The sequence below is a fragment of the Salvelinus sp. IW2-2015 genome, unplaced genomic scaffold (genome assembly GCF_002910315.2).
Source record: "Salvelinus sp. IW2-2015 unplaced genomic scaffold, ASM291031v2 Un_scaffold933, whole genome shotgun sequence".
Lineage (NCBI taxonomy): Eukaryota > Metazoa > Chordata > Actinopteri > Salmoniformes > Salmonidae > Salvelinus > Salvelinus sp. IW2-2015.
This window is the reverse complement of record NW_019942655.1, coordinates 354,891-363,256: the sequence shown is the minus strand read 5'-3', so window position 1 is coordinate 363,256 and position 8,366 is coordinate 354,891. Positions and strand designations below refer to the sequence as shown.

Here is an 8,366-nt window from a genome sequence, read left to right as displayed (position 1 = left end):
AACTAAAATACTTAACTTTCATAGTAAACCTCTCCTTTGTGCAGCTGTATCCATCACAAATGTAAATGTCTTAATTCTCTCTTTGGAAACCTTTTGTACCCTCTCAAAATAAACATATTCTACTCCAGTCTCTACTGCAGTGTCATATCTGAGCACAGAATATATAATAAAATAAGTTTGCTTTATCTTCAAGTTTGAAACATTGCATTTGGCATTTGTCCATTACAGTACCTAATGAGTCTTCACACCCCTTGCACAGATGGCACATTTAACTGCCTTGTATTTTTACATGTGAAAAAGGGGATTCAATTGGATTGTTTTCCTACAGATCAAAACAACCATTTCCACATTTTCAAAGTGAAATAACAATTAATCCCATTTTCAAAAAAAGATTTCAAAATAAAATACAAAATATGTCTTGATTGTGTGCATGCTGTTCTTGTTTAAATACTTCCTGTATGTATACTGGTGTTTTATGCAATAACAAAGAAGAATTATAACATGATGACATATCGCTGGTAGATGTGGATGTCGTGTTTGCCCCCACAAACTAAAGTTGTTCATTTAGGCCATAGAAAAAGGTCAATTCTTTACCATGTTGCCTTGAAGTATTACAGGCCTAGTTACAAACAGGAGGGATGAGTTGGAATGGATTTCTTAGAACAGGTTTCATTCTTTTCATTATGTCATAGAGGCCAGTAAATGATGCGTACAGTTCTCTCATCTTTGTCTTCACAGTGATATCTCTGATCAGTTTCCATTCTATCCTGCAGCTCAGTTAGGAAGGACGGACAGCTCTTCGGTGTCTGGGTGATATGACACAACATCCACAGAAAAAATGATCATACTCAAAAAGGATATTAAGCAGCTTGGAATTACAATGCTTTCAGAAAATATTCACTCCCCTGGCCTTTTTTTTCACATTTTGTTTTAGTCTGAATTTAAAATGGTTTAAATTTAGATTTGTGTCACTGGCCTACACACAATACCCCATAATGTCAGTGGAATTTACACAAATTAATACAAAATTAAAAAGCAAAATTAGTAAAAAAAAACGTGCTTAAAGTCACGTAGGTTGCATGGAACACCCATTCAATAAATATATTTTTTTATGACAAGGTTGCTACTGAATCTGTTTGGATGTGCCCCAGCAAGGGGCGTGAAGACTTACGCTATCAAGATATTATTTCTCATTTTATTAATTAAAGCAAATTTCTATTTAATTTTTTTTCTCTTACACTTTTACAGTTTATACAGTTCTGTATTTACAGTTGAAATCATAAGTTCACATATACTTATGTTAAAACTCGTTTTTCAACCACTCCGCAAATTTCTTGTTAACAAACTATAGTTTTGGCAAGTCGGTTAGGACATCTACAGTTGTGGCCAAAAGTTTTGAGAATGACACAAATATTCATTTTCACAAAGTCTGCTGTCTCAGTTTGTCTGATGGCAATTTGCATATACTCCAGAATGTTATGAAGAGTGATCAGATGAATTGCAAATAATTGCAAAGTCCATCTTTGCCATGCAAATGAGCTGAATCCCAAAAAAACATTTCCACTGCATTTCAGCCCTGCCACAAAAGGACCAGCTGCCATCATGTCAGTGATTCTCTCGTTAACACAGGTTTGAGTGTTGACGAGGACAAGGCTGGAGATCACTCTATCATGCTGATTGAGTTCGAATAACAGACTGGAAGCTTCAAAAGGAGGGTGGTGCTTGGAATCATTGTTCTTCCTCTGTCAATCATGGTTACCTGCAAGGAAACACATGCCGTCATCATTGCTTTGCACAAAAAGGGCTTCACAGGCAAGGATATTGCTGCCAGTAAGATTGCACCTAAATCAACCATTTATCGGATCATCAAGAACTTCAAGGAGAGCGGTTCAATTGTTGTGAAGGCGGCTTCAGGGCACCCCTGTCTCTTATACACATCTAGATGTGTATAAGAGACAGCTCCTAAAGTTGATTCAGCTGCGGGATCGGGGCACCACCAGTACAGAGCTTGCTCAGGAATGGCAGCAGGCAGGTGTGAGTGCATTTTTACATTTACATTTAAGTCATTTAGCAGACGCTCTTATCCAGAGCGACTTACAAATTGGTGCATTCACCTTATGATATCCAGTGGAACAACCACTTTACAATAGTGCATCTAACTCTTTTAAGGGGGGGGGTTAGAAGGATTACTTTATCCTATCCTAGGTATTCCTTAAAGAGGTGGGGTTTCAGGTGTCTCCGGAAGGTGGTGATTGACTCCGCTGACCTGGCGTCGTGAGGGAGTTTGTTCCACCATTGGGGTGCCAGAGCAGCGAACAGCGAACGTGCATCTGCACGCACAGTTAGGCGAAGACTTTTAGAGGATGGCCTGGTGTCAAGAAGGGCAGCAAAGAAGCCACTTCTCTCCAGGAAAAACATCAGGGACAGACTGATATTCTGCAAAAGGTACAGGGATTGGACTGCTGAGGACTGGGATAAAGTAATTTTCTCTGATGAATCCCCTTTCCGATTGTTTGGGGCATCCGGAAAAAAGCTTGTCCGGAGAAGACAAGGTGAGCGCTACCATCAGTCCTGTGTCATGCCAACAGTAAAGCTTCCCGAGACCATGGTGTGGGGTTGCTTCCCAGCCAAGGGAGTGGGCTCACTCACAATTTTGHCTAAGAACACAGCCATGAATAAAGAATGGTACCAACACATCCTCCGAGAGCAACTTCTCCCAACCATCCAGGAACAGTTTGGTGATGAACAATGCCTTTTCCAGCATGATGGAGCACCTTGCCATAAGGCAAAAGTGATAACTAAGTGGCTCGGGGAACAAAACATCGATATTTTGGGTCCATGGCCAGGAAACTCCCCAGACCTTAATCCCATTGAGAACTTGTGGTCAATCCTCAAGAGGCGGGTGAACAAACAAAAACCCACAGATTCTGACAAACTCCAAGCATTCATTATGCAAGAATGGGCTGCCATCAGTCAGGATGTGGCCCAGAAGTTAATTGACAGCATGCCAGGGTGCATTGCAGAGGTCTTGAAAAAGAAGGGTCAACACTGCAAATATTGACTCTTTGCATCAACTTCATGTAATTGTCAATAACAGCCTTTGACACTTATGAAATGCTTGTAACTATACTTCAGTATTCTATAGTAACATCTGACAAAAATATCTAAAGACACTGAAGCAGCAAACTTTGTGAAAATTAATACTTGTGTCATTCTCAAAACTTTTGGCCACGACTGTACTTTGTGCATGACAAGTAATTTTTCCAACAATTGTTTACAGAGATTATTTCACTCTATCACAATTCCAGTGGGTCAGAAATGTACATGCACTAGGTTGACTGTGCCTTTAAACAGCTTGAAAAATGATATCATGGCTTTAGAAGCTTCTGTTAGGCTAATTGACATAATTTGAGTCAATTAGAGGTGTACCTGTGGATGTATTTCAAGGCCTACCTTCAAACTCAGTGCCTCTGCTTGACATCATGGGAAAATCGAAAGAAATCAGCCAAGACCTCAGAAAATAAATTGTAGACCTCCACAAGTCTGGTACATCCTTGGGAGCAATTTCCAAATGCCTGAAGGTACCACGTTCATCTGTACAAACAATAGTATGCAAGTATAAAAACCATGGGGCCACGCAGCCGTCATACCACTCAGGGAGGAGACGCATTCTGTCTCCTAGAGATGAACGTACTTTGTTGCAAAAAGTGCAAATCAATCCCAGAACAACAGCAAAAGACCTTGTGAAGATGCTGGAGGAAACCAGTACAAAAGTATCTATATCCACAGTAAAGCAAGTCCTATATCGACATAACCTGAAAGGCCGCTCAGCAAGGAAGACGCCACGGTTTGCAACTGCACATGGGGACAAAGATCATACTTTTTGGAGAAATGTCCTCTGGTCTGATGAAACAAAAATAGAACTGGTTGGTCATAATGACCATCGTTATGTTTGGAGGAAAAAGGGGGATGCTTGCAAGCCAAAGAACACCATCCCAACCGTGAAGCACAGGGGTGGCAGCATCATGTTGTGGGGGTGCTTTACTGTAGGAGGGACTGGTGCACTTCACAAAATAGATGGCTTCATGAGGGAGGGAATTATGTGGATATATTGAAGCAACATCTCAAGACATCAGTCAGGAAGTTAAAGCTTGGTCGCAAATGGGCCTTCCAAATGGACAGTGACCCCAAGCATACTTCCAAAGCTGTGGCAAAATGGCTTATGGACAACAAAGTCAAGGTATTGGAGTGGCCATCACAAAGCCCTGACCTCAATCCTATAGAAAATGTGTGGGCAGAACTGAAAAAGCGTGTGCGAGCAAGGAGGCTTACAAACCTGACTCAGTTACACCAGCTCTGTCAGGAGGAATGGGCCAACATTCACCCAACTTATTGTGGGAAGCTTGTGGAAGGCTACCCGAAATATTTGACCCAAGTTAAACAATTTAAAGGCAATGCTACCAAATACTAACTGAGTGTATGTAAACTTCTGACCCACTGGGAATGTGATGAAATAAATAAATCATTCTCTATTATTCTGACATTTCACATTCTTAAAATAAAGTAGTGATCCTAACTGACCTAAAACAGGGAATTTTTACTGGGATTAAATGTCAGGAATTGTGAAAAACAAAGTTTAAATGTATTTGGTTAAGGTGTATGTAAACTTCCAACTTCCGCAGTTCTGTATTTATGTAGATCGCGAGGGAGATTTTTTACATTAAGGAAGCAAAATGTGACAACTGTGCAAGGGGTGTGAAGAGTTTCACTAGGCACTGTATTTCGGGCTCCCGAGTGGCGCAGCGGTCTAAGGCACTGCATCTCAGTGTGAATGGGAGTTCCCATAAGACGGCGCACAATTGGCCCAGCGTCGTCTGGGTTAGGGGAGGATTTGGCCATCATTGTAAAATAAGAATTTGTTCTTAACTGACTTGCCCGGTTAAATAAATAAATAATTTGCTGGATAGGCCTCCTGCGGGCCAGATCTAATGGGCTCACGGGCATGATCACCTGACTGTCTGAAAATGGGGTTGCAAAAGCTTGGGAGCAGGGGTCTTGACTTTTATTGGCGCCATTGTTTGAAGAGGTCACCATGAAAATGTTTAAAATTACTTGCCAAGCAGACAGACCGGGAGCCAGGATGTATTATTTTACTTAACTAGGCATGTCAGTTAAGAACAAATTCTTATTTACAATGACGGCCTACACTCCAGGATAGAGTGACCAAGGGGGCAGTTGAAATTGCTGAGGGGGGGTCACAATTTGGGAGGAGGGGATTCTTGCATTGGAATTATACTGAAAAATATAAAAACGCAACACGTGACAATTTCTTTTTTTTAAACAGAGTTACCGTTCATATAAGGAAATCATTCAATTGAAATGAATGCATAAGACACTAATCTATGTATTTTACATGACTGTGCAGGGGCACAGCCATGGATGGGCATATGCTCACCCATTGGGGAACCAGGTCAAGCAAATCAGAATTCATTTTCCCCCACAAAAGGGCTTTATTACAGACAGAAATACTCCAGCTTCATCAGATGTCCGGGTGGCTGGTCTGAGACGATTCCACAGGTAAAACAGCTGGATGTGGAGGTGTTGGGCTGGCGTGGTTACATGTGGTCTGCGGTTGTGAGGCCAGTTGGATGTACTGCCAAATTCTCTAAAACTACATTGGAGGCTTATGGTAGAGAAATGAACATTCAATTCTGGCAACAATTCTGGCAACAGCTCTGGTGGACATTCCTGCAGTCAGCATGCTAATTGCACATTCCCTCAACTTCAGACATCTGTGGCATTGTGACAAAAATGCACATTTTAGAGAAGCCTTTTATTGTCCCCGGCGCAAGGTGCACCTCTGTAATGATCATGCTGTTTAATCTGCTTCTTGATATGCCACACCTGTCAGGTGGATGGATTATCTTGGCAAAAGGAGAAATGCTCACGAACAGGGAAGTTAATAAATTTGTGCACTAAATGTGAGAGAATGGTCTCGGCCTTTGAACTACATGATATATTCAACAAAAATAAGAAACGTAACATGTAGCCTTGGTTCCATGTTTCATGAGCTGAAATTAAAAACATTTGAGTGCTTTTAGTCCATCTCCACAATTGACTGTCCCCCCCTTGACACTAAAGCAAGGTCTTCTACTCCAGACGTAACATAAGAAATATAAATCCAGGACACTGAAATTAGTATGATACGTTACGTTGCATGGTTACATAAACAGATGGTTGCTTAATTCAAGAACAAAAGGGTGGTTGGTTTTGGTGGGTGGGTGAATAACGTGAACGTCCAGCAACTCAAAAGGATGTTAGTTCAAAACTCATCACTGACAACTTTAGTATTTTAGCTATTTAGATATTTTTCCAACTACTTTTTAGCTACTTAGCATTTTAGCTAACCCTTCCCCTAACTCCTACATTTAACCCTAAACACCAAATGTAAGACAGCTAGCTAACATTAGCCATGTAGCTAGAATTCATAGCAATTTTATACATTTTACTAATTCGTAACATATCATACAAAATGGGTGATGGACATTCACAAATGAATACGTAACATGAGAAACGTAACAAACTAAATGCAATTACAGATTTACGTACAGAATAATACGGAATGCTCCAAAACCAGGTTGATGACATAGAACTGTTGATGATACATTTACTAGAAGAGTGAGACCAAGTTGAGATGCTGGACCAGGTGGATAAGGTATGATATAAGGCAGTTTATTAAAGTGTAAAGATATCTGAAATAGCGTGCACGGACCCTTTCATCAAGCTCAAATGGAACTCTCTGAAAGAAGCCCAGATAACAGAGTGCATATACATTTTATACAGTACAGAAAGTAGGTTGAGTCTGGAAGTTCTGGTCCTCTGGTTGGTTTCTGTGATGAGTTGGGCGGAGGTCTCCTTCAGGCTAGTATCACTGTCCCATTGGCTCTGAGTAGAGTTCTTTGTCTTCAGAAATGTTCAGCTAAAACAGGAGATTAGGTGTGTGCGTAGATGTTCCTATTTTGACATTTCTGTGTGTCTCTGTAAAATGTTCAGACTGAAGAGGAGTTTTTGTGGTGCGTAGATGTTCCTGTCTTATCTGTGTTTATGAAAGGTTTACGTCAGCCCTCTGTCCTTGGGTATGTGGGTGTCTCAGTACCTCGTGAAATACAGTACCAAGCACCCTTTTCTTGTCAGTGTTGATAAAAGGTCTATGTCAGCCATCTGTCTCTGGGTGTGTGTGGGTCTCAGTATCTGCTATTAGTTTGTGAGAAACCCTGTTTGGAAAGAAGTTTAGTATAACAATGTAATAGCAAATATGCTTGTGTTATAATAAATGATATTTATTACAAATCCCCCTCTTCACGTCTCCAAAGAGACGTGACATAAACTAGGTAAAAGTAAAAAGCACAAGAAACAAACCAGGGAAACTTTCCCAGAGAGAAAGTTTTTTCCCCTCTTCACGTCTCACCAGAGAACGTGACATAACTTTACGGAATCCAGGCACAAGAAGGGAAACTTTTTCCAGAAGAAAAAGTTTCATATTCCCTCTCTTCACGTCTCCTAAGAGACGTGACATAAACATGGGATCAAGCAGGAGTAGTATATGCAGAAACTTTCTGGAAGTTATGCAGAAACTCCTAAGAGACGTGACATAACTAGAAAAAGGTAAGAAAAGCAAAAGTAAACAACCAGGGAAACTTCTCTAGAGAGAAAGTTTTATTCCCCCTCTTCACGTCTCACAAGAGACGTGACATAACTTTAAGCGAATCCAGGCACAAGGGAAACTTTTTCCAGAAGAAAAAGTTTCATATTCCCTCTCTTCACGTCTCCTAAGAGACGTGACATAAACTAGGTAAAAGTAAGAAAAGCACAAGTAAACAACCAGGGAAACTTTCTCAGAGAGAAAGTTTTATCCCCCTCTTCACGTCTCATAAGAGACGTGACATAACTTTAAGCGAATCCAGGCACAAGAAGGGAAACTTTTCCAGAAGAAAAAGTTTCATATTCCCTCTCTTCACGTCTCCTAAGAGACGTGACATAAACTAGGTAAAAGTAAGAAAAGCAAAAGTAAACAACCAGGGAAACTTTCTCAGAGAGAAAGTTTTGATTCCCCTCTTCACGTCTCACCAGAGACGTGACAAAAGCTTTGAATGGCTTTTAATTAGTCATCAGTCCAATAGCCTGGCTCAGCATCCTCCAGGGCAAGCATAGGAAACATCTGTCCCTTCTCTGCCTGGTTGGGATCAATAGCAGTAGTTATGATCCTAGGGTCAGCGTTCGAATACATGGAATGCAGCAGCATCCACAAAGCACCAGTATCGCAGTGAAGACAGATATAGATACCAGTATGGAGGAAACAAGCATCT

General features: G+C 40.8%; 1 long non-coding RNA gene across 1 annotated transcript; it reads right to left on the bottom strand.

The window, feature by feature from the left end:
- Nucleotides 1–7,524: 7,524 nt before the first annotated feature.
- LOC139024066 (uncharacterized) lies at nt 7,525–8,064 on the bottom strand. Its single transcript, XR_011475301.1, has 2 exons — nt 7,981–8,064; nt 7,525–7,612 (listed from the first exon to the last, which is right to left on the bottom strand). It is a non-coding gene; the product is annotated as an uncharacterized lncRNA (long non-coding RNA).
- Nucleotides 8,065–8,366: the final 302 nt, after the last annotated feature.